This window comes from Chelonoidis abingdonii, chromosome 4 (assembly GCF_003597395.2).
Source record: "Chelonoidis abingdonii isolate Lonesome George chromosome 4, CheloAbing_2.0, whole genome shotgun sequence".
Lineage (NCBI taxonomy): Eukaryota > Metazoa > Chordata > Testudines > Testudinidae > Chelonoidis > Chelonoidis abingdonii.
This window is the reverse complement of record NC_133772.1, coordinates 30283919-30310920: the sequence shown is the minus strand read 5'-3', so window position 1 is coordinate 30310920 and position 27002 is coordinate 30283919. Positions and strand designations below refer to the sequence as shown.

General features: G+C 45.2%; 2 pseudogenes; one reads left to right on the top strand and one right to left on the bottom strand.

Moving 5' to 3' along the window:
- Nucleotides 1-1183: 1183 nt before the first annotated feature.
- On the bottom strand, nt 1184-2087 carry LOC142046803 (olfactory receptor 5G9-like; annotated as a pseudogene).
- Nucleotides 2088-11372: 9285 nt separating this feature from the next.
- On the top strand, nt 11373-12281 carry LOC116826827 (olfactory receptor 5AP2-like; annotated as a pseudogene).
- The last annotated feature ends 14721 nt before the right edge of the window (nt 12282-27002 follow it).

Sequence of the window (27002 nt, the reverse complement as noted above, 5' to 3'; positions counted from 1 at the left end):
AGGAGTGAGAGTTTCAGGAGAAGGCTGGGGAATGGATGGAAGCACAGACAGGACTCTGACCCCCCAGTAGGCTGTGGTGCTCCTGGGACCCCAAGATGGACCTAATTGGGGAGGATCCTGTTGTCTGTGCCTGCAAGACCTGTCTTGGACTGTGTTCCTGTCGTCCAAATAAACCTTCGGCTTTACTGGCTGGCTGAGAGTCACAGTGAATCGCGGGAAGCCGGGGGTGCAGGGCCCTGACTCCCCCACACTCCGTGACAGATGTAAATTATATGTGGCCATCCATGAAACAGAAAAGGCTGTTGGTGAGTAAGTAGAAGGTTGTACAAAATTAGTGGACTAGTACTGTATAAGGCAGAGATGAAATGCTCCTAAGTGGCTCATTGAGGCATGCCTTGAACTCTGGATAAGACCTTGTAATGAAATCTTCTAAAGATTACCAGCGTTCACCCAAATATTCACTGCTTTGAATAACTCAAATATTCAAAACCTAGAAGGCAAATAATAACTACACACATATCATTATTATTATGAATTATAAATGATTTTTCAGCCACTCTCCTCATTATTAGAGGGACCAGCTCATGCTTTTAAAACACATAATAAATAAATAATAATAATTAATAATAATGCCTATTGCTTGTATCAGTAGCTCTCCGAGCATTTTATTGTCTTTTTCTTTAACGTTGCTCCCCTTTCAGCACCCCTGGGAGACTGGGCAGTGCCACCATTCCCATTGTAAGGATGGAGAACAGAGGCACAAAGAGGCTAAGTGACTTGCCCAAGGTCACAGAGGAAAGTCACTGTGGACCAAGAAATTAGACCCAGGTTTTCTATGTCCTCGGCCAGTACCTGAACCACAAGGACCAGCCTACCCTTCACTTGATGAGGATGGCAATGTGGCCTTAGCACAAAAATGGTTCCTAACTGGGACGCTTGAGCAGCTCTGAGAAGCTGGATAACTTGATGAGTTGCCAAATCATAGGCTGGTTTGGTGCAGATCTCTCCTTGGAAAACCTGCCCTTAGTTCTTTTTGGTGCAAGATGCACCTGGTTTGGTTATCCACAAAAACAAGATGATGTAAAGAACTCACTCCCCCGTTTATGTTTAAAACCCACTCCCAACATTTAAATTCACTGAGAAGAATAAATCTTCACTGTGTAACATCCTCGAAAGGCCTTTTTCAGCTCCGTTGTTTCCTCAGGCTGTAGATCAGGGGATTCATATGGGGATCACAAGGGTATAAACAAAGAAATGATTTTGTCGTGGTCCATGATGGTACTTTGAACTGGGCCATAAATACATGAAAGAGCCTGTTTCTGTAGAAGATGGTGATGGCTGCTGCAGGTGGGAGGCACGGTGGAGAAGGCTTTGCGTTGGCCCTTGGCAGAGCTGATCCTTAGGATAGCGACTGCAATTGTATATGTAGGAGTATGAGATGATCAAGATAGTAGGTGTTACACCACAGTGGCACAGGTGAAATGAACAATGTCTGTAATGCGGGTGTCAGAGCAGGACAGTTTCAGGATCGGGGACACGTCACAGAAGAAATGGTTGATGACGTTTGAGTTGCAGAAGGACAAACGGAATAATAAATATAGATTGAACAATTGCATTCACGCCAGCTCACTAGGTAGGATCCCCAGCAACCAGCAGCATGCAAAACCGCTTGGGACACGACGACAGTGTAGAGCAATGGGTTGCAGATGGCCATGAAGCGATCGTATGCCATGACACCGCAAGAGGTAACATTCACAGGACTAATGCGATGCACAGGAAGAAGAAGAATTGCAGAGCACACCCAGAGAACAAAATGACTTTTCTCACTGATACTAAAGTAATCAGTATGCTGGAAGTGATGACGGTGGCGTAGCTGACATTTAAGAGGGCCAGGTTGCTGATGAAAAAGTACATGGGGTGTGAAGCTGGGAGTCAGTTCTGATTAAGATGACCAAGGTGAGGTTCCCCACTAGGATCAGCATGTAGATCAGCAGAAACATCACAAGGAGGATGACACTGCAGCTTCGGGTTTTTGTGAATCCCAAACAAGACAACTCAGTCACTGCTGTGTAATTCCTCTCCGCCATTTATCCCAGATGCACTGTCCATTGCAGGTGAGAAAGTGAGGAGTACACTGAGAGAGGAGACAAATGAGGGCTGCCATATTTCAACATACAGCTAAAGGTAGCATAAAATCCCTCCTTTACCTATAAGGGGTTAAGAAGCTCAAATAACCTGGTTGGCACCTGACCCAAAGGACCAATAAGGGAAAGAGATCCTTTCAAATCGAGTGGGGAGAAGTTTTTTTGTGGTCTCTTTGTTTTTCTCTCCTCTGTACAGAGAGTGACCAGGGCTGGAAAAAAACCATCTCCTAAAACCCTACCTGAAATAAGCATCCAAGATTTCAAAAATTGGAAGCAATAGCAAGGAAATGCATTAGCTTATCTTTTTGTTTTAGCTTGTGAATTTTCCCTATGCTAAGAGGGAGGTTTATTCCTGTTTTTTTTGTAACTTTGAAGTTTTGCTAGAGGGGAATTCTCTGTTTATTAAATCTTATTACCTGTAAAATTACCTTCCATCCTGATGGTTTACAGAGGTGCTTCTTTTACTTTTCTTTTTTAATAAAGTTCTGCTTTTAAGGAACCTGATTGGTTTTTAGAGTCCTAAAAACACAAGGGTCTGGTCTGTGCTCACTTGTTTCTATTTGGTTGGTATAGGTTATTCTCCAAGCCTCCCCAGAAAGGGGCCCGTGAACAGGCTTGGGGGATATTTTGGAAACAGGAACTCCAAGTGGTCCTTTTCCTGAATCTTTGTCTAACTCACTTGGTGATGGCAGTGGTACCGGTCCAAGGGACAAGGAATAATTTGTGCCTTGGGGAAGTTTTTTAAACCAAACCTGATAGAAATATGCTTAGGAGGTCTTTCATGCGGTCCCCCACATCTGCTTCCCTAAAGTCCCAGAGTGGGGAGGGAACCCTGACAAGGCTGTCAAGGTTCCTTCCCCACTCTGAAATTAGGGTACAGATATGGGGACCTGCATGGACACTTCTAAGCTTAATTACTATCTTAGATCTAGTCTTGCTGCCACCACTCTCAAACTTAAACTCCCTTTTTTGGATAGTCTTCAGAGACTTCCTCACCAAGTCCCTGGTGAACACGATCCAACCCTTGGATCTTAAAACAAGGAGAATTTAACCATCCCCCTCCTTTCCCCACCAGTTCCTGGTGAGTCCAGATCCAACCCCCTTGGATCTTAAAAACAAGGAAAAATCAATCAGGTTCTTAAAAGAAGGCTTTTTAATTAAAGAAAAAGAAAGGTAAAAGAAAGAAAAAATATAAACCCCTCTGGAGAGACAGCATACAGCGTATCTCACAGACAATAGATTGAAAACACAGGATGTTCCCCTGGGCAAAATCTCTAATACACACAAGAATACCCAATTTGATAATTCCCTTAATGGCACAAAACAAGTCACAAAGAAAATAAACATAAACCTATTTATTCCTTTCTAAAACTTACTACTCTGATAAGAGGCTGGTTCCTTGATCTTTTTCACTCCAGCTGAAACTGACTAAACAAAGGAAACTTCCCTCCTTCCTTTTGAAACATCTTGTTCCCCCATTGGTTCCTCTGGTCAGGTGTCAGCTAGGCTAGGTGAACTTCTTAACCCTTTACAGGTAAAAGAGGCATTAACCTTTAGCTATCTGTTTATGACAAGAACTGTATACAAACACCTCAAACTCTGTCACTTTCAACAAAGCATTAACTCTAGGCAGTGAACCATCTCAGAAATCCATAAGCTTCACACCCACCATGAAGATCTGTTTCCCTCTACTGTATGAACTCATGGAGTGTTCAGAGTCCACCACTGACTTCAAGCTAGGTTTTCTAGCTCAGGGAGTGGTGGCTCATGCTCTTGAAGCCACAGGGACAAGTTCAATCTTTGCTTCTGACAACCCACCCACCTGCATAATGTCATTTCCAGGGTCAGATTCTGATACAATCCCCAACATCAGTTAGTGAGACCACTGGGCAATAAGACTTTTTGCAGGGCAAAGTACTACTTGGTGTGTGAACATCTCTGAGGCGTAGATGCTTATGCACTTTCTGTTATGGAGCCAGGCTAGTTGTTTCATTAGCAATAATTGATGTGGGCAAGCAGGGAGTTGCAGGAAAGAGACCTTTATTCAGCAGCCTGAGGCTCCCCAGCATTCCCTGCGAGCCTGTAGCATTTGGGCACAAGGAGCCTGACCCCTGTTCACACTCCTGAGCTCCTGATGTCACAATAAACTAGATCCCGCAGAAAAACTGACCCTGTTGCTCGGGATCCACTCCTCAGATTACCACGGTGACTCAGCTATTAAAGTTGCACAGCCATGTTTATTGCAAGCTCTGTTTTACAGCCTTGCCTTTCTGAAGAAGAAAAAAAAAGTTCCTTCACTCAGAGCACCAGATCAGATACCTTTTCTCAATTGAGCAGCAAACTTACCCCAGCTTGGAGGTGGTGCTATTCACTTCGATGGGAGCAATGGTGGGATATGATGCTATTCGGCATGTCTGTGGGGAAGATCATCTGGCCCGCTGTGTTTAAGTCTCATTGGCTGGAATCCATGAAGCGACTCAGGCAGTGCAGCTCCGAGCATCATGGCATCTAACTTTTAGGTGCCTAAACAAAAACAAGCACGGCACTGCAATCCAAAAAGTCGAGTTAGGTACCTCCCTCTAGAATCATAGAACCGTGGTGGTTGAAGGGACTGCAAGGGTCATCGAGTCTTACCCCCTGCCAAGTGGCAGGATTTGTAGTGCCCAAACCATGCATCTGACTTTCTAGCCTCTTTCTGAAAACCTCCAGCGAAGGAGCTTCCACAGTCTCCCTGTAAAATGAATGGGGACAGAGAGGCACCTTAAAATGCATTCCACCACAGCCAACATGATGCCAGGTGGAGAGTCTCCTAAGCTTACCAATAGGACCCACTGATTTCCTAAGCACTGCCCCTTCCTCACAGAGAGGCACCTCCTTTCCACTTGAATTTAGTGAATATCTCTCATAGCAATCCACACACAGGTACCCCTCTCCTGGCTTAGTAGTAGTTTTTTGAGGGAATTAATCGGAATCAAAGAATATCAGGGTTGCATCTAGTCCAACCCCCTGCTCAAAGCAGGACCAATTCCCAACTAAATCATCCCAGCCAGGGCTTTATCAAGCCTGGCCTTAAAAACCTCTGAGGAAGTAGATTCCACCACCTCCCTAGGTAACACGTTCAAGTGCTTCCCTAAGGGATCACAGAAAAATAAAAACCCTACATTGTTCAAAAGCAAGCTCTTCTTCAGAACTCTAGTCATTGAAATCAGTTTTCAAAGCCCTAGTGTTTGGACAGTGGACACCACCCCACACACATTCCTCTACCACTGCTCTGAAACCCAGCCCTCCACCACAACCATTGCTGTGACCATCCCCCAAAAGACCTGGCTGCTCCAAGCTTTCCCTCCCACCACATGCACACACATAGATGCAGTTCAGCTCTCCTCTCCACCTTCTTCCTTGTCATATGTACATAACACACAAGTGTAGAAGTCTGCCAAAGCCAGGAGTCAAAAATCCCAGAGCAAGGTGGGCCCTGGGATCCAGTCATCTTGAGCAGCCTGGTTGTTCTGAGGCCAGGCTGCCTGCAAACCCTCAGGCTTCCAGCCTTCCCCCTGCACATGCAAGTTTATCTTGGATAACTTTTGAAATGCTCCTTCCCTCAGAGGGGCAGTGGACTTCTAAGGAACAACTGACAAAATTACATACAAACAGAGTGTCGTCATTAGACATACGTTATGCCTACTGAGAGTTTGGTCCCATACATACGTCGTGACAAAAATGACAAACACAGGCATGGTGTACAAAGGCTGAATTTAAATTGAGAGGCCTTTGTTTTGATCCAGCAAACTGCCATGAGCCATTAATCCAGGGGGCAAAACCTACCTGGAGAGATTTTAAAACTGGAACCTGCCAGGTCTCCATGTGGAAGGTGGTTGGCACTTGGGAAGCCAAATGTGCATTTTTTAGGGGCAGTGGGTGCCAGACGTTAACTGGGATCAACCCCAAGAAGGTGAGAACAGTATGGGGAGAATCAGAACCTTAGTGTGTCCAGGGCATTCACAAAATAACATGATGAGAACTGCACAATTCTGATATCCTGTGACTTTTCAAGGGCCTTTCCATTGCACACATGACTCCAAATTTAGTCCATTAACCCTACCCTGGACCTCCACGAGGATCAGCTGTTTTCAAGTCTGAGTAAGGCTGTGGATTTTAAAGCCAATGGAAAGTGAGTCTCAAGCTTTTCCATAGCAGAGCTACTGCTCTGCTCTAACGAGCCAGATCGTCAGCACATGTAAACGGAAAATTGGCTTTAGTGTGTGGAGTTAGGAACTGATTCACTAGCTGAGGATACAGCCTCTTAAATGTCCAGACCTCTAGAGGAATATAAAATCTGATTCCATGAGATTTGGCTCTGATCAGCAACTTAAGTCAAATGCCAAATCAAGAGAGAATATTTATCCATTTTATCAGAACCAGAACAATAAACCTACCTGCAGAGAGGCGACATCTGTTACTTCTGGAACTGAAAACATGATTGTTGGAAGCCGTGTTCATAAAGTTGCTTTCAGTGACATTTGGGGATGGAATCCCTGGGATCCCAAGTTCTGCAGTTCAGGGCAAACATGGATGGGATTCATTAAAACCTTTGCACGTCTACTAGGATAACCACGCAAAGATGGTTGTGTCCAGTATTGCTTCCAATCTGGCAGTATTTTCCTTCCTCCCTTTTCCGTTGTTTCAAAAGAGAATGGTCCAATTCCTCACCTCCCATCCCAAATCCTATCAAGATGCTCACGGGGTTATTTCACTCAGAAGGTGCAAAACAGTGGACATAGTATTAGAAAAAGAACCGATAGACTGGTTCGTTATTAGAGCCCTCCATCTCACAGATTTCCATTGTATATTCTGCAGACAGTTTGTGGTGGATTGCAATTGCTCTCCCCTTGTGGGTTCTGGACACTGCGTCCATGAAGCCAGTCATTTAAAAGTATTCGAGAAATTTTGTCTCTGCCTGTTCGTCCTGAGGCGACATGGTACCCAGTCAATATGGGGATAATTCAATGCCTTACTAGATTGAGTTCTTTACCTGATAGCTTCTTAATCTCCCCTAGGTATTTTTATTGTCACTCATACTGTCTTAGTCAGGTGGTCGATAAAAGACTCCCTACTGCCTATATCTTCTTAGAGCATGGATAATTACTATCCCCATGGAGATTCTATGGAACATGTAGATTCATTTAAGATTTTTTACTTCATTTGATTCTACATTTTCTTTCACATATGGTGGCCTTTCTCCTTCCATGCACAACCTGTTCTGTACTTCCGATATATTTTGTACCCAGAATGATGTGTCCATTGATTGTCCCCCTCCGACCAGGTTTCTGTGATTCCTATTATATCAATATCTCCTGTTAACCTGAGGACTCTAGTTCACTCATCTTATTATTTAGACTTCTAGACATTGTGTATAAGCACTTTAAAACTGTCTGTTTATTTTCTGATGTGTCAGATATCTTTATTGTGAATGTTCATATCCATTCAGATTGCTAACTGCAAAGATCATTTCCCCTAGCCCATTGGTTTTGACTATTGTCATCCCTTTCTCAGTCCCCCGTTACTGGCTCCCCTTTCTCTATGCTTCCTTCACTTTCAAGGACTCTTCACAATCTATCCCAGCTGACCCTACCACCCATTCATTATTGAAAGGCCACCGTTCATCCCAGATGGCCAGTAAGCCCAGCTTCTGTCACCAACATGTTTAAATTTTTCAGACAAGAGATCATGTGCTTTCGTCCCGTGTCCCTCACACTTGGGAGGAGTGCCTATAAATATTCACAAACGCTTTTCATTCTCTCCTTCCAGTCCCTCCTGAAAATTCTTGTTTTGGTCTCACGAGTCTCCAGAACTTGATGACCAGTTAGGCCACAGTGTTTTATTGAGACAACTGCCCAGTAATTGTGTCTGTTTTCTCATTACTGCCCATCTGTCAGTGCAATGATGTCTGTTCCCGTCCCTGTCTTACCGACCGGAAACCATTTGGGGGCAAGGAACAGGATCGCTCTCTTTAGTTGGTCTATATGTACAGCATCCAGCACAATGGCGTACTGGTGGACTCCTAGGGGCTACATTTTATAATACAAATAAGAACAGTAACAATGAAGGCATGAGATACTGGGAGCAGGAGCCGAAATCACGTGGGATCTAATTGCAAACTCTCTGGGGTAATTGGTATTATTATATGTCTTGGAAGTCAATAAATAATAAAATAATAAAAAGAGATAATAATAAATGACTAATCTGTAGAGTTTTTTAAGGCCCAGAAGGCAACTATCTACCGATAGTGATCTGTGATATGCAAGAAATTAGACTAACTGTTACAATATAAAAAACAGGGCAAGGGAATATCTGACAGGGTATATGGCAATTTTCCTGCCCATATTTTTGGGAGATCTCACTGTAATAAGTGTTATGTAACATTGTAGGACTTAGTGAACTATATGGAATTGACCCAAATAGGCCGGATGAATGGCAGAGGAGACCACAGTGCTCCAGTGGGAGGTAATTAGACAAATTCTCTCAGATTCTTCAGAGATCAGACAAAAAGGGCTTTTGGGTCAATAACCTGAGTTTAAACTGACTCAGGGCCTCCTTCCTGATCCAGCAAATGTACAGAACTTCTGTCCAAGGGGAGGGAAGAGTTGGAAGGACTGGCACCTGCCAAAGATCTTACTGGACTTGAGAGGGTGGGGGCAGTGATATATGGGAAGCTTTTTAGCGGGTGTGGAGGTTCTTTTATCATTTTAATTGTTTTCTGTGTAAAGTTTTTACCTTAAGAATAAATGTGCTTGCTTAGAAAGATCTGTGTGATAACTGGGACAATTACACTGTTTTCTATCTCTGAGGAGACAAGTAAAGCAGGCTGGCTCATGGAATCTCATTGCTGGGGAATTCACAGTATAGGCAGGGAAATTTACAGCCTGGAAAATTTCAGTCAGAAAGACGAGAGAGACTTCTACACATCCAAGGTTAAGTCTACCCTGGGGGGGGGTGTCAACCTAAGATACACAACTTCGAGTAGCTGAAGTCAGCGTATCTTAGGTTGATTTACCTGGCCGTGAGAACGGCAGCAAGTTGACCGCTCCCACTCCCCCATCGATTCCACTTCCCCCTCTCGCCGCAGTGGAGTTCTGGAGTTGACAGCAGAGTGATCAGGGATCGATTTTATCGTGGCTACACTAAACACGATAAATTGATCCCTAGTAGATCGATCACTACCTACCGATCTGGCTGATAGTGTAGACATACCCCAAGAGAGGTGACAGGTGGGGAGCCAGAATTCTGAGTCGGGCACTTTCTGGACCACAGAGGGGGAATACAGGGGCAGTTGCCCTGAACCAGAAGGAAGGAAATTATTATTTTTCCCTAACAAATTTTGTTTTATTGATTGAAATTAAAAATGCATGACATTTCAACTGTTACCCACGGTTTTCATAACCCAAAGCAGTGGTAACTTAACTGTTTCACCCTAGGCAATGTCAGGAATAAATCAATGGGAACACAGCAATTCTGTCTGATGAAAGATTCATACAAGTAAGTGTGCTCTTATCTAAAACTATGATTTGTTAGATTGAAGCATGTGCAGACATAAGCAATAGGTTTAGAACATCTGAAATAGTTACACAGAATCTGAAATGATATTGAGTAATTTGCAGCAGGACCGTGATGGCCAGACACTTCCCTACCAGGCAGTATGGTGTCAGAAAAAAGATCTCTGCCTGGGGTCCCAGCAGCCACCCCCATGCCTGGGGCTCCACTGTCAGGCTTGCGCCCCAGGTTCTGGATGCTGCCCCACCCTGGAGTCTTGGCTGCTGGCCCCATGCCCATCTCCAGCTGTGGCACCAGCCTCAGCTCCTCACCCTTGTCTGGGTCACTCACTCCAGGAGACATGGCCCTGCTCCTAGCCCAGTTCTGGGGAGTAGTGCAGGGGGACAGGGGTAAGGAGGCTGGCTTTCTGCACTCCCACTATGAAAAATGTTCCAGACACCCAATTACTGACTGAGTTTAGGTAGAATCTTTTCCTAGGAGTATCTTATTTCATAATTCTTCAACAGGTTGTTCCTTTCACCTTCCTCTCAAGCAGCTGTGAGTGGTGACTTCCAGACAAAAGAAACAGTGATCTGATCTGGTACAGCAGTTATGGTTAAATGATGAAAGAGAGAGAACAACCTACATGTGACAGATGTTAGTCATGTTGTTTAATGAACTTATCAAGGTGTTTAGAGCCTAAGTGGAGCAAGGGCGTATAGGAATCTATATGGAATACAATGGAACTTCTTCATACATTTTAAGGGGAGAAAGGACCATGAGCTCATGTAGCCTGGCCTCCCATCTATCACAGGAAGCTAGTCAGAGCTGTAGAACATCAGCAATTAATTCTGATGTTAACTACAGCATATTTTTTAGAAAAAAAAATCAATTATTATTGAAAAATTTCCAGTGGCAGAGAATCCACCACAACCCTAGGAAAGTTGTTACAATGGTTAATTAGAATATACTAGAAATCCTAGGGTTTAAAAATAATACACACTCCTTGAGTATAATTAAAAAGCTGATTTCAGTGAAGTTCTGTCATGGTTAAACATGAAAATAACTTGCAACAGCATATTACTTTATTATTGACAATGTTTTAGGATGTTGACCAGAACACTTAGAAAGACATGGTTTTGGCACAAGGAAACTTAACCTCCATGAATTTATCTAGTTTTCTTTTAAACTCCGTTATAGTGCTAGCCTTCACAACCTCCTCAGGCAAGGAGTTCCACAGGTTCCAAGGGAGCAGAGGGTAAAAACCTGACATATAAATGATTTTTTTGGGGGGGGAGGAGGGAACAAGTAGCTGTTATTTTAGGATTTGTCAGGTCAGCCACCGAATCAAAACAAAACAAAAATCATCCAGGTCTAATGTAAACTCCCTTGATTTCTGCTGTGGCGGGGCGGGGGGCGGAGGTTTTTCAACTGAGGCAACAGTAAACTTCACCCTTTGGCAATCAAGTCGGCACTATGCTATAGTGCTAATAGTTGTTCTTTGCAGATTGTCCACTTCGAAAGAGAAAGAATGAGTTACTCACACATGGGTAAAAGTACTCTTACTTTCAGCAAACAAGGGTCTCAAATGGACTAAAATGCTGTCATTGGTCATACGGAATTCCAGGTCCTCACACTGGTTTTTATTTATACAGAAATTCCCCCATGTATGTCTGCCTTCAAAGCCTGTGTGAAGCAATGGCCCGGTGAAATGACACCACCATGACTTGCAGGATTCACCGACTATCCAGAACTGCAGGTTGCCCTCTTCCTCATATTTCTGCTGATCTATGTTCTCACCTTGCTGGGGAATTTGGGGATGATTGGCCTAATCTGGAGGGACTCCCGATTTCACACCCCCATGTATATCTTGCTCAGCAACTTGTCACTTGTTGACCTTGGCTATTCCTCATCCATCGCCCCCAGGGTGCTGGTGAGATTCTCAAGGGAGAGTAAGGCTATTTCCTACGCTGGATGTGCTGCACCGCTGTATTTTTTTGTGTCTTTGCCACAGCTGAATCTTTACTCCTTGCGGTGATGGCCTATGACCGTTATGTGGCCATCTGTAACCCACTGCTCTATAGGCTCATCATGTCCAAGAGGTCCTGCATCTGGCTCTTGGCTAGCTCATACATGGCTGGGGTTGCAAATGCAACCATGTTTACCAGCTGCACCTTTCAGCCGTCTTTCTGTGGGCCCAATGTAATCGATCATTACTTCTGTGACATCCTTCCGCTCATGCGGCTCTCCTGCACCGACACTCACAACAATGGTTCCATACAACTGACTACCATACTGATCATCCTCTTTTCTTATCTGTATATTACTGCTGCCATACTCAGGATCCTCTCCTCCGAGGGCAGGCGCAAAGCCTTCTCCACCTGCCCCTCTCACCTGATAGCCGTGGCTATATTCTATGGCACAACGGTCTTTATCTACTTACGACCCAGTCCCACCTCCTCATGGGAGCAGGACCAGGTGATCTCTGTGTTCTACACGGTGGCGATCCCCATGCTGAACCCTCTCATCTAAAGCCTGAGGAACAAGGACGTGAAGGCCACCCTGAGGAGAATGTTAGAGAGAAGAAAGTTCTCTCAGCAGCTTTGATGAATAATTTGACCATGTTTTGCATTCCCTTCCACTCTATGTAACTTTATCATGAAAATCAAAACTCTAACGTGTTCAAGTTTTAACAATAATGTTTTAGATAAGTGGCATGGTTATCTTTGGAACCATTATAATAATTGCATTTAATGAATGATTTATGTAATTACGGTTTTCTATTCAGAGGGGATGGTTCCCACAGCTCAAATATGGGACGAACCATGAGAGTGGGGGCGTTGATTTAAGGCAAGAGTAAACTCCAGAGAAATTCCAAGGGGAGTGGAGTCTGTCTCATTTAGGGCCATTGAACCTGTAACCCCTCCGTATGGTCCAGCAAGGACACCTGCTTTTAGGTTTCCACCTCCGCAGCTATCACCTCTCTTGGGTGAAGATGCACATCTCTGTCCCTTTTGACTGGGGTTTTCTGCAGCTCCACAGTTCCCTACCTACACTGTGAATTTCTCAGCAAGCCAGACTGCCTAAGCCAACCTGCTTTACTTTTCTCCTTAGTGACAGACAACAGTGTGATTGCCACAGTTATAAGTTACCACACCACTCTTGCTAAGCAAGAAAATTCATTCTCAAGGGGAAAACATTATGGAGAAAATATTAAAAGCAATAAAAGAACCTACATGCACACAAATAAGATCACCCCAGCTCCAACAAGGGCTCTGGATGCTGAACTGTCCTTCAAACCTTGCCATCAAGGGTTTTTTCCCCTGTGGTTACAAGCTCAACACTTTTTGCTGAGAACAAACAAACAGACTGGACTATGTCCTTCCAAAACTTCCCAGGAAGGATTGAGGCAGCCCTTGGAGACAAAGTCCTGTCTGTTTGGAGCACTAGAAATAAGGCTTTGAATCAGTTTTAACTAAGGCTATTTAACTTGATGTCCCTCCTTTTTCCACTAGGCCTTGAAGAATCCAGTCTGAACAAGTATACGTAAGGTGCTCTCCAGGTGGGGATGCTCTCTGGAGATGTTACAACTTGAGTGAATTTACCCCTTCAACCTGTTCTTAATTTTTGGAGGGCAACAGTCTTCATGTCCCATGGAATTAAATACAATCCCTAGCATGCAATGATGCATACATTTAATTCAATAAGTTTTCACATAATTCAGTAACATTTGTGCAGGATAATGTGTGAAATTGCCATCATAGGGTCTATGGATAGACAAGATAAGTGAGATTTTTTTTATTAGACCAACTTCTGTTGGTGAGACAAGCTTTCCAGCTCTACAGAGCCCTTCTGGAGACCTGAAAAAGGGCCTATGGGACAGAGAAGGAGGATACTGGAAGCCAAGGTTCCTGAGTTCTTTGCCCAAGTCTGAGAGAGTCTAGTGGGTTAGAAAAAACAGGCTTCACACCCATTCTGTGCCTGAATCTCCCTGCTAGGAGTGACAACATTCTCTCAAAGTTCTTTTCATAGAATACAGAAACCAGGAATTCTAGTTCCCAGCCAGCTCTGCCCCAGCCAGACCCTACTTCCCAGCCAAAACCGGGAACAGAACACAGAAGACCTAACTCTCAGCCCTTCCTTACAAAAGCCTACAGATAGAGAATTATCTTAAGTTGCCCAACACTCTTCCTTAAGACTGCCTATAAACACAGTCCTATCTTACAAACTCCACCCCTCAATCTAAAGGAAACCACTACTGCATGAGCATGGTCTTTTATAAAGAGAGGGTGAGTCAGGCTTTATTTGTGGGTGGGGCTAGAGGGTCTTAGCTCCGCCTCAGAGGCTCTCCTATATTAAGGGCACTCCAGCAAACACCCACCTTTTAGAGGGAAGGCATTTGCAAGGGTGGGTGATATTGAGAATTCATCTACTAGGGTTGTGACCCCAGGATCTCCCCTAGACATTCCCTTGAGGGAAGGGAGGAGAATACTACATTGGGAGCTGAATACAGTTGATATGAAAGAGCAGGTTTCTCTTTTCCTGAGTACATAATTAATCTGTGGAACTTCCTGCTTCAGGATATTAACCTTCCCCTCCCTCCCCCACCCACATTTCTGTGGTTCACACATCTTGTTCTCTCAGTGTTTCTGTTGATTCACTCTCCCCTGCTGATTTCTCACAGTCATCAAGCACTCTTTCTGTATTGGAGCCAAAATTCAACTCTGTTCCTGCCCCAGCCCCACCCTGGGACATGTTTTCTTGGACAGTCTGACTTTTGGACTGCCACTCTGTTGCTTTTGATAGTCCTAACAAGAGCTGGCAGGAGGGTGGTGTCAGGATAGGATGGCCAACATTGTATTTCAAATATAAGGGACTGTTTTCATAGCACCTCTGCCTCACCCCTTCTCCCAGTATTATCATCAGTTTTAATTTAATAATATGCAGGACTCACCTACCTTCACCAGGGGATATTTCTTGTTGCTTACTGCAGTGCTCAGCAACACTTGATCTTGTAAGGAGATGAAAAAATAAGGGATATCCCTTGAATAAGGGATTGCAGGCAACCTTATGTGAGGAGGGTATGTTAGAGTGGGGTTTCTACAGGCAGGAGGTTCTGGCCTCTGACAAGGGGATATTGGGAATAAGATATGGGGAACCTTCCCCTTCTGGGGAATGCTGGTTCCAATCTGACCCTTGGCCAGGGGCAGGAATGGGAGGAGGTCTGGGAGTGGCATACAGGATCTTTCCCCTCTAGACCCCTGAATCTGTTACATTGTATTTAATGAGCTGGTGGGTTCTCAGCCCAGTGTGTAGGACAAATGTGTCCACCTCCCAAAATTCACCACAGTTGGTACCAACTGACCCCCTTGCTCACAAACCTCAGACAGGAGGCTGGGGGCTGACCAGGCCACAGAGACTAAGCCCAGCTCTAGGGCTTACAGAGAGGCCTTCCAACTACTCCTTTTCCTGGCCACCAGAATCAGTAGGGCTGGGTAAGGAAACTTCTGTGGTTTTAATGGCCTGGACAGCACCTGACAGCAGCCCTGCTGAGGCTGTCAGAGCAGCTGTGCTCATTTGGTGGTGTTAATAGACACGTGATGGGCTCTGGAGGAAGGAGAGTCCACCAGGCCTGCTGAGATGCTACAGGTGTTGCTATTAATACAACTCCTCAGAGATTAATGAATTGTCTTGAAGCAAATGTTTAGGGCCTGAGATTTGAAATCTCTGCTAGGAAATGGAGGGAGGTTAAGCTTCAGATAGGATGCCTGGATTCTATTTCCAGCTGTGGGAGGAGAGTGGGGTCATCTGGGTTAGGAGCTGGGGTGGGGCAGGGCTGGGAACCAGAACTTCTGGGTTCTATTTCTGGCTCTGGGAGTGGGGTGGGGAAAGAAGAGAGTCAAGACTCCTGGTTTCTATCTGCAGCTTGGGAAGGGAAGTTTTTTGGGTTAGATCAGGAGAGTTGGGAGCCAGGACTCCTGGGACCTACTCTTGGTTCTGGGAGGAAAGTGGGGTCTAGTGATGAGAGAAGGGCAGAGGGGTAACCTGGTTGTCAGGACCCCTGAGTTACATTCCCAACTCGGTGGGAAGAGTCTAGAGGTGTTTGCATTTCCACCTTGCTGAGCTAGTCTTACACGGTGGGAAAGGTGTGCAGTTACAGCATGAGGCTGATTGTTGTGCAGACCCTGTGCAGAGCCTTTTCATGGTGCTTCCCTTGCTGCAGAGAGAAGGAGAATGAGCTCAGAGTGCCTCAGAGCCTGACTTTGGGAGCAGGGACTGGATCATGGAAGGACATTATTTCCTCTGGTGAACAGGCTCTGAGCCCTGCTCGGTCCTGAGATCCCTGAGGGAGGGTCCAGTGAGCAAAGCTTTGTGACAGGATGAGCAGGAACTGGAGTGATTCACCCTTCCCAGGCTGGGGGTCCTGAGCCATTTTGCTGTGTGCAACATGTAGGTTTAGGGTGGGAGAGGTGGGGATTCTAGGGCAGGGAACAAAGCGTTAACACCCCCCCCCCCAATTGGGAGCAAGTTTAATCCTTGAGCAGCTGTGGGGGTGCTCTTGAGCTGTAAGGGGTGATGCTTTGGGTGCTGAAGAGTAAGGTGCCATGCAGGGGTTTGGGGAAAGCCACATGACATACAGAAGTGGGTTCAGGTTCTGGGGTATAGAGCCTTTGCTGTGTTATGGGGTATGGGGGCCCCTGATCCAGGGGGGCACTGGCTGGCTCAGAGGGGTGGGGAATAGGATACAGGGCCTTTCCCCTCCAAGGGGTCCTGGCTCTGATCCAGTCTGAGGGCAGGGGGACTGGCTGGCTGGCTGAGGGGAGTGAGAAATGGGGGTGGATCCACAAGCATCTGGAGAACCATTAACAGGCCCTACTGTCCTCTGGGGTCCTATGTCTTGGGGAGAACCAACAGCTGCAGGTAGTCCCTTTACTCAACACTGTCCCCACATTTTCCGCAGGCTGGGTTTGTCCTGGAAGTTATCTCACTGCTGAGGGTGACCTGGGATGCAAGGGAGAGGGGTCTGCAACATTGCAGATTCTACCCTACTAATTTCAATGAATGTTTGCAATGTCTTTGAAACACATTCAGATTTTAATAATGCACAGTGGACCCACTTTAACCACGCTTCCAAACTTGCTTGCCAAGTTACGCAGTCTCAGTTTGGCAAGTACAGACTTTCTAATCATGCCCACTGGGAGCTTATTAACATGGTCAGAAGCTAATACCGTTTTTGGAGAGATGGGTCAATTACATTAAACTGATCACCTCAGGTCCTGAGATGGAGGTACCTGGAGATGTAACTTCCCTGGATTTTGCATTTTTGTTTTGTGGCCAGAGCCAGGGTGATTATTTTGAACCAGCGTGCATAATCACCAAAGTGCATTGCCTTGTTCCTTATAGGGGAATTAAACAAATTACCAGCAGAGAATTCCCTAAGAGGGAATATACAGAGACGGAAACTAATTATTTGATTTGTAACTGCAAAACTGCACAGAAGATACATCTGAAATTCAAAATTGTTGTTCCAGTGACTATATTAGTATCAGTCAAATATTACTATTAATTCTACTAATGTCAGACCTACATATCCACCTCTCTCTCTATAGCCTACATACCCTCTGCCCAGACCTTGTAGATTAGGATGGACACATCTTGACTGGATGCACCTTAATACTATGGGAAAACAGTGAAAGAATGTGGACAGAATAAGCATGTTTTAAACTGAAACTGCTATCACAGCCACTGGTTACAAAACAGGCCCTCCCGTAGGATAGAATAATTCCCTTCGCTGCAGGAATGATTGGAATACTCTGACTTGTGGCATGCAGGACAAGAGACTATCTGATAATCATGACCTTTTCTGGCCTTAAAACTATGGACCCATATACCGACTTAATTTCCTGTTTAAAAATAAAGCAAAGAGAAACCTCTGTGTTTGGAACTATTTCGGTGAATTCAGAGCGGAATAAAAAAAAATTAAAACCAGTTGCTAAAGACAGAAAAGAACATTTTGAAAATCCACCCACTCCCCAAATAGACAGCACATTTCATTTCTGATCTGTAGCAACCCTCCTGGCATTTCTATTTCTATTCCTGGATCCCCTGGCTTTCCAGTCCTGTCCAGCTCATCTTTAATCTGCGAGAGTCCCACACATGCCCCCAGCTCTGCATCAAATCCTAATTTGCATCACCTTGGTTTCCATTACACTAAATATGTAGGATATGTGCGCGCGCACACACAAAATCTCCACCAACACACTTTAGTGGAGAGGGTAGACAGCCTAGCATTTGGGGTGCCTGTGGCAGAGCAGGGAGGTGTGCTGTAGTGGGGGCAAAGACAAAATTGGAGGCTGGAGACTGGGTAGAGCAACATTTAGGGCGCTAGCCTGTTAGATGAGGTGGGTTCATGCCCCTGCCCCCTGTCATACCCTTTGAGTGTCAAACATATTGTAGATTATGTCTACACTACCCGCTGCATCAGCAGGTAGTGCTCGATCGATCAGGAGTCAATTTATCATGTCTAGTCTAGATGCAATAAATCAATCCCCAGCCACTCTCCCATTGACTCCAGAACTCCAGCGCCGCGAGAGGCACAAGTGGAGTTGCTGGGGGAGTGGCGGCAGTCGACTCTGTGCCGTGAAGTTGCCGAGGTAAGTCGACCTAAGGTTCATCGACATATTCCCGTAGCTGAAATTGCGTATCTTAGGTCGATTCCCCGCCCCCCACCATTGTAGACCAGGACTAAGAAGTTGTTGACTGATATGTGCAGGCAGCAGCAGAGAGCGCCGGAGAGCTACCTCCGCCTGCAGCACCAACTACAGATTGCAAGGTGCTGCGACACGGTGATAATAGGAGCCACATGAGGAACTTACAGATAGCTAGACCTGACCCATAACAACCCCGCTAATTCTTTGCCTGGATCCCCTGGAATTACAGTCACAGCCTGTCCACACAGCTCTTCTGATGTCCCTCAGTCCTGTTGTGCTACAACCCTCTGCCCCAATGTTTCACTCTTTGCCCCCCACCCCACACAGCTCTTCTAAAGTCTTTTGCATAAAGTATTCCATGCATAAGCACACTGAATTCCTTTCCACTGATAAAGCCTGAAGTGCAATATAATGGAACAACATGGGCAGAATTGCTTATGCACTGGGAGCTTTGTGTACTGAAGGGGGCCCGTTTTTTCTTGCAATCTCCATCCGAAAGGAAGTCCAAGGTCCCCAGGCCATTTCCTTCCCAGAGGCACCTTAGTCTGCACAATGGTTCCAAGCTCACTGTGGACCAATACAGAATGAGGAAGCACTGCCGTGGACTGGGTGTATTGAGGTTCTCTGCTGCCATACTGTCCTTGTGCATCTAGAGGCATCACACAGATTGCACTAGCTATGAGGGAATGTGGAGCAGAGAATGTCCAGGAACAGGAGTGGGAGCGCGTGTAATGGCATTGGGCCCTAGAGATAGTGTAATGAACCTGCTGGCTCATGGTCAGGCCCCACCATCCACCCCACTCCAGAATTAGCTGGAGGAAAAGAATTGGGCCACAGCTCATTCTGGGAGGGGATCTGGTTCGTGTATGACCACCAGAGAACGCGGTCTCTACCCACGTTCCGCATTGTGACAGTAGAGGGGTCCGTGTGAACAGGCAAGGCAGTGACACCCATAGGGCAGAAGAGGATCAGGGTCAGCCAACAAGCTGCTGAGAGTGGGCAGTGGCCGGCCAGAGGTAGCAGTCTGGGAGCTGGCTGTGGAAGAGGAAGAGCAGTCTGGCTGAGAGCAGGGCCAGAGGCTGGGGATGAGAAGCTGTAAGCTGAGCTTTAAAGCATCTGAGGCTCTCAGAAGGAAAAATGTTTAATGGGGACCCATCAAGGGACAGAGAACCCACCAAAGTCCTAGGGCTTGGAAGGCCCACCGTGCTGATCTCTGTGTTCATGGTACACAGAGCTCACTACAAGGGACTGGTAAACTCACAGCAACACCCTCCACTGGGCACAGTAGATTCGATAGATGCAAAGGAAGAGCTGGATTATTCCTTGCATCGGGCGGGCCCCGATTGTGCCTGTTCAGCACAGCCAGCCTAGATCCTTACAGGTATTTAGGTGCCTAATTCACATTGAAATCAATGGGGCCTGGATATGACATCAATAGACCTATTAACATCAGTGGGACTTACAGCAGGCCCATAGGGAACAGCACCTCCTTCAGTCCAGGTCCAGTCATCTCTGCTGCCTTCTAAGAGGGAGGGGGAACATGACCCTATCTCCCCCCTGCTTCCTCCCCGTCCCCCCTCGGGGGATTAGCAGGAAGCGATGCTTGGACTCAGAAAGTGAAGAGAATGTAGTTGTGCCAGCTTTCTGTGCAGGGGCTCTATCGTGAAAACTTTCCTTGCACTGTCTCCTTAACCCTGCACATTCAAGCAAGGACAATGTGACCGTTTGCAGGCAACTGCTCCCCTAGAAACTTAGCTGTGAATAAATCCCCAGGCGTAGAAAACATGCCCTGCATCAAAACTATCTGTCATAATTGCTTATAGGACCCAAGACCCCATGGACTTTGCAGGCAATGGATTCCCCAATATGCCTCCCTTGCAAAACTTCTCCAGGAACTTACTCGACTCTGTGCCTAACCCCATGCCATGGCCCCCTGAGGCTGACTCTGCCTTTGTTTCCCTCAAACAAGGTTTGGCTTCTGCCCCCGCTTTAGGGCTGCCTGACTATTCTAAGCCTTTTACCCTTTTCTGCCATGAACAATCTGGATGCGCACTTGGAGTTCTCACTCAGGTGCACGGAGGCAAGAACCGCTCAGTGGCTTATTTCTCTGCCACTTTGGACCCTGTGGCCCAAGGCATACCCCCTGCCTGTGTGCTGTGGCTGCCGCAGCACGCCTAGTCGAAATGTCTGAATCCCTTGTCCTTCGCTCTCCCCTTACTCTCATGGTCTCTCACTCTGTGGAAACTCTGCTGTTACAATGTAATACAAGCCACCTCTCCTCCACTCGCCTTACCAGGTATGAACTTCTACTGCTGTCGGCCTCATATATCACCATAAAGCATTGTTCTCAGTTAAATCCTGCCACTCTCCTTCTCTTGTCTAATGACGGTGATCCCCACGACTGCCTTGCAACTGTGTCTGCTGTCACCATCCCCCGCTCTGACCTTTCTGAAGTCCCTCTCCCTAACTCTGACCTTGTTTTTTTTACTGATGGTTCCTGTTTTCGAGACAACCGAGGTTGTCTCCTTGCAGGATATGCTGTAGTGTCACTCTCTGAAACCCTACAAGCTGCGCCTTTACCTTCTGTAATCTCAGCGCAAGTTGCCAACTTAGTTACCCTCACCCGTGCCTGCTTTTTGGCGGAGGGACGCTCTGTCACCATTTACACTGACTCCTGCTATGCTTTTGGGGTTGTACATGGCTTTAGCACCCTATGGCAAGCTCGAGGTTTCCTTACCTCCGCCGGTACACCTATTAAAAATGGCTCCTACATCGCTGCTCTCCTGTATGCAGTTTTACTTCCCTCTGCCCTAGCTATTGTTAAGTGCCCTGGCTACTTGACGGCAGATACTGATGTTGCTAAGGGTAACGCATTTGCTGATGCCTCTGCTAAACATGCTGCTGCCATAGAACCTTCCCCAGATGCATTTCTAGGTTCCCTTTCTGTTTCTCACTGACCTCACCCTGCTCCAGGACTCTGCCCCAGAAGCCAAGAGACTCCTGGGTTGCCCAGAGTTGCTCTCTACATCCTGATTCCCTTTGGCGCTCCGCCTACTGGTGTCTTTGGTCCCCCTTTTCACTCTATCCATTTCACTGGCCCCCTGCTATACTGTGTTCTTCGCATGTAGAAAGGAGGGAATGGTCTCTGCTATAAAACTAGGGTGGGATGGGGCCCCATTTCAGCTCTTTTGCAATGCCTTTCACTGTGTCCGACCTGTACCAGCTTGCCAAAGCCACAATATTGGTAAACCCTGTAAAAAAGTGGCTCAGGATTCGGGGCCTGCCCAAGCACCGTTCTTTGAATTGGCAACTTTGATTTTGTACAAATGCCTAAGTGTTCAACGATATGAATTTATCTGGTTATGGATATATTTTAATTCTGATTGAATTGCTTCTTTAAGCCTTCCCTGTCACAAGACTGATTATTAGCTGTCTGTTGCCAAATGTTTGTTATCATATTTATGCCTGCCAAGGAATTCCTGCACTCTGTCCAGTGACCAGGGTACACATTTTACTGGACAAATTGTTCAACCCTGGATCGTATATTAACATATCACCACTGCTGCGCACTGTCCCTACCACCCACAAAGTGCAAGGTGCTGTGGAAAGGCAAATGGTGTACTTAAGAATAAGCTTGCTAAGATTTGTGATTCCACAGAGTTAAAAAAAAAAAAAAAAATGCTGGCCAGCAGCCTTCGTTCTGGTCCTTATGGCAATGCAATCCTACTCCATCCAAAGGCATAAATTGAGTCCTTTTGAAAAATTGTTTATGGGGACACCCTGTGCGAGCTGTGGCTTGCAATACTCCCAGTCCTAGACTTGAAACTTAACTTACAGTACACTCCTTCAATATTGCACCCGGGACTAAATGTAAGCAGTAAGTCACTTCCATTCACAGGCTTCAAGCCGCTTGGCCGACGGAACCACACCTCCGAAGTTGGCCTCACAATCTCTAGCCAAGTGACTGGGTCTACGTAGAACCGCCACATCCCACTCAAAAAACACGCCTTAGAACCCCAAATGAAAGGGTCCTCGTCAGGTACTTCTTACTAGACCCAGACGACTGTTAACTACCTGGCATCGCAGCGTGGATACATGCTTCGCAGTGTAAGAAGACACTCTCCCCGGTGAACCAATCATCACCTCAGAACCGCGAGCAGAGTTAGCATTTTGACACCATAAGAAGATGTAGAGGACAGCCTGCAATCACTTACAATCTACGCTCTTGTAAGGGTTGGTTGCCAGAAGCGGACGACAACCTAAAGCAAGGCCCACCAAAAGAAGCAGTAGCGAGCCTAGCGCCTGCTGCCTGGTGGACATAAAACTGCGACTGCGGTTCCCTCAGTTGAGGTTGTCAGAACCGGAAGGGCCTTGCCTCCAACATGCACCTGTGGTGGCACCTCTTCCTCAGCTGCTGGTGTCTTAAGGTCTGGGGAGCCCACAATGACAATTCTTTTATCCAGCAGCAAGTGTGGGTAGCTCAGACCCATAATACTTCTAATTGCTGGATCTGCAGCCACATCCCAGCCCACTCTCAAGCTGGTGTTCCTGTCCTGACTATGCCACTCAATTCTCCAGACCTCACTGGAGGACCTTGTCCATTTAACAAAACATGGATCGGCAATGACACTTGGGAAGCAGTGGGAATAAATGTATCTAAATGGACAAGTGTGATGGAGGGAAAAGGTCATTGGTGTTGGGTGTGTAATGGGACAGGGCTAGATCTGGGAAAAAGCTGTTGCCTTCGGAATATTGTGGCCAATAGTGTATGGGATTATTCGAACAAAACTAAAGAGTGGCAGGCCGGGTATGGGGATATGAATTTTTTTTCGACCTGGGATCAAACAGAAAAATCTATCTCATGCTCCCCCTACTGTAATCTTAATAAAAATAATACAATCTTTTAATGCCATACAAACAACACCACTCCTCATAAGGAGAATTACCCTGTTCCCTTTGGAGGATATTACTCCTCCTTTGCAGACACCTATGTAACAAATGGGTGCAATTGACCCTTCCCGGCCTTAATAGGCCATCATTGGGTTTGTGGAACCAAAGCTTATACTGCATTACCAGTTAACTGGTCAGGTAACTGTTATCCCGCCTGACTCTTCCCACAATTCTGAGTGCTAGGGTCCTTCCCACGAGAACGCCTCCGTAATTTCAAGCAAAAAAGAAGAGACTTATGGTATATAAATAACATAAGCCCCTTAACCTGGGAAGAGACCATTGGCGGTTCCCTTATCCCACTTGGGAGAGTAATACACCATGCAAAAAGGCTCCTGAGCTTACAAGCAGTAGTTGAAATAATGGCAAATGAAACCAGGGAGAGAGTTTAAAAACCCTGGCCAAAGAGACAGGGGTGATCCGACAGATGGCCCTCCAAAACCGTCAGACATTGGACATAGTGCTGGTGGCCAAAGGTGGGACCTGTGCTCTCATTGGAAAATAATGTTGTGTGTTTATACCTTACAATACCAATGAGGTAATAGATCGAGCTAGCCACTTAGAACAAATCGCATATCTTCCCCATGAAGAGCTGAGTTCTTGATGAAAGTGGCTAAGTAACCTGTTCAATTTCTCTGGCAAAGGAAACTGGTTGTTTCAGGGAGCCCTGACTCTCCTGTTTGGAATCCTAGTGATTTTTGTATGTTTTCAGTTAATCTCCTGTTGATCCAGAATTGTGTAAAATATGCTACCCAGGTGACTGCCCCAAAACAGAGTGCTGATATGATGATTTTGAATATCGCTGATGAACAAAGAGATAAAAAACGGTTAATATGTGGAACCCAGTAAAATGTTGGTCATGGCGAAGTGTGACCAAAAGGAGGGATTGTGAAAGTAGAATGAATTATATTGTAACAATAGAAAGGATTAAAGAAATGCTGTCTGTACCTTTAAGCAAAATTTCTGGAATGCTGCAATCCATGTGTCAGGAATGCAGACATTAATGTAGAACAATTGCTCCATTTAAGGGCAATTGGTGAAGTATTAGCTTTAGATCGATAAGAGTTAGTAAGGAACTAGGATATGCATGGTGTGCCCCAGGTGAATTTTACTGTTTTGCTCTCTTTGTCCCTTTTGTTTAATTCCTGCTCTTTCATCTGTATAAATAAGACTGTTTTGGTCTTGCATGGCCGCTCACATTATCTGGGTGTTATTAGCAGAGCGCTGTGCTAATAAAATAGAGTGGTCTAACAAACTGTGAGTCCTGATTCTAACTTTGACACTTACTTATGCACACTTTTTATTTTATTTTATCTATTCTATCTATCTACTATGACTACTACTAGTAGTAGGCTGTACTTGCTCTTCTTAAACTTTAAGTTTCAAGGGAACTAAGCTAAGCTTGGTTTCCCTAAGCTTTTATTCTTAGTTTTGTTTATTAGGTTTTGATTTTAAGTTTAAGTAAGTCAAGTAAACTCTAAGTTATCTCTTAGCATTAGTTTCTTTTAAGCACTGCATCTCTCACTCAAGAATTGAGAAACCTGAACTGCCAGGCTGGTCCTGTGTCTCTTACCCTCAGGTTATCAAGGAAGGGTGTGAGTATGTTAACCAAAGCTTTGTTCCATATAATACAAACATTAACATATTTTTCTTTTGAATAACAGTAATTTAATTGTAACTTTTTATAACTCTGGGTATTTTACCATTTACTTACTATTATTGATTTTAATAAAAGGTCTTTAAGGCTATAACTGTCTGAGGGTGAACTTCCTATCATACCCCGAAAGGTCCTTTGTAAATTCTGTGGAGCCTGATTTGGGACAAGATCATTTATCTTCTGACCAAAAAGATTGATGACCCTAAAACCCATACTATTACTATTAATAATTTATTATTATTATTAATGAAATTAAATTAAAATTGACAAATTAAATTAATATTGTGAGTTTACACCCTAAATCAGGCTACAGTCTGCAACTTGTGCAGCTCTAGCTTCTTCTGATCTTCACTCTTACTTAATTTGCTTATTTTTCTGTCACTATGTCCCTTACCCAAAATAAGCAATCAGAAAATAACAAACGTAATCACTTTGTCTGTTCTCCAGCCACCACACCCAAAACTCACTTAAAATCACTACCAGTGTCTCAAAGCAATCAGCTATGTACAGATCCTGCTGACTACGCCACTGTGATGGGTTGGGTCACAGAAACCCCCTTGGGACTGCCACCGGATGTCCTGAGACTACCTCTGAACCTGTTTCCTCTGCCGGCTTGAGACTTCAGTATTTTGCCTTGTTTGAGCCAGACACGTTTGCCTGCTGCAAACACAGATCCAAGTCTGAACCACGTCCCGCAGAAGCTGCAGGCTTCACTGAAAACAGCTCAAGAAGTACTCCTGTCTCCAGCACTCAGATACCCAGCTCCCAATGGGGTCCAGCCCCCAAATAAATCCATTTTACCCTGTATAAGCTTTATACAGGGTAAACTCATAAATTGTTTCCCCTCTATAACACTGAGAGGGAGATATGCACAGCCATATGCCCCCCACCAGCTATTAATACATACACTGGGTTAATTTACATGTAAAAACGGGATTAATTAAATAAAAAAGTCAGATTAAAGTGGTTCCAAGTAATAACAGCCAGAACAAAGTAAATTACCAAACAGAATAAAATAGAACATGTAAGTCTAAGCCTAATACAGTAAAAACTAAATGCAGGTAAATCTCACCCTCAGAGATGTTCCAATAAGCAAAGGAAGGACATAGGATACCATGGTGATTGGCATGCTATTAATAGCTAGATAATCTGGAGTACTCTTACATGTTTTATAGGTTTTTCATTCCACTTCTTGGTCCCAGGACAATGAGGTGATTCTGAAACCAGGAATGACTCAGAAGATAACAGCTACAGCTGCAAACAATTAGTACATTTCACCTGTTTCTAACTTTCTGTCCCTTTGAATCTAAATGTCTTGCTAAGGCTGGTTGAATGTTTTTCTTCAGAAGTTTTTTTAATGGGAAATTGGATTTTCAATCAACTATTTTTTTCCATAAAATTATTTTTCCCCTGCAAATTATCAGCTTTCCATCAAAAAAACCAAACTCCCCTTCTCCCTAAACCATGGCTGTGGGACTCTGGTGAAGTTCCAGGGCAGTTCAGCAAGAGGAGAGCCATCATGCATCATGGGGGATGTAGTCCAGCCTGAGAGCCTGGCCCATGGAAGAGATTGGTGGTGTGTGGGATCTGAGGCACCCCCCATGGTATTTCCGAGTCGATATGTTAAGTTCTTAGAAAAAGAATTCGGTCTCCACAACAAAAAAACCCAAAACCCTTTGTGGATCCGTTCTACCCAACTTGCAGTGAAAACAGTAGGATGAAATCTATCCCTAACATCATACTCTGTAACTCTGGTAGAAATTGCATCACTTCAGAACACAGTAAGGAAGAGTAGGTCAAATTAATCCCCAGGGCACCAATTACACTGAGGGTTGCTTTGGCTCACTGAATGCCTTAATTAGGTGTTATGGCTCTCTAATCTCAGGTATTCCCAGTTGCTTCAGGAATCATGTGCCACAGATCACATCTCTCAGTATAAAACTTCCCAAATGCTCCAAACTTGCAGTTTCTGTCGCAGGAGAAACGCCACCACATCTCTCTCTCTCTCTCTTT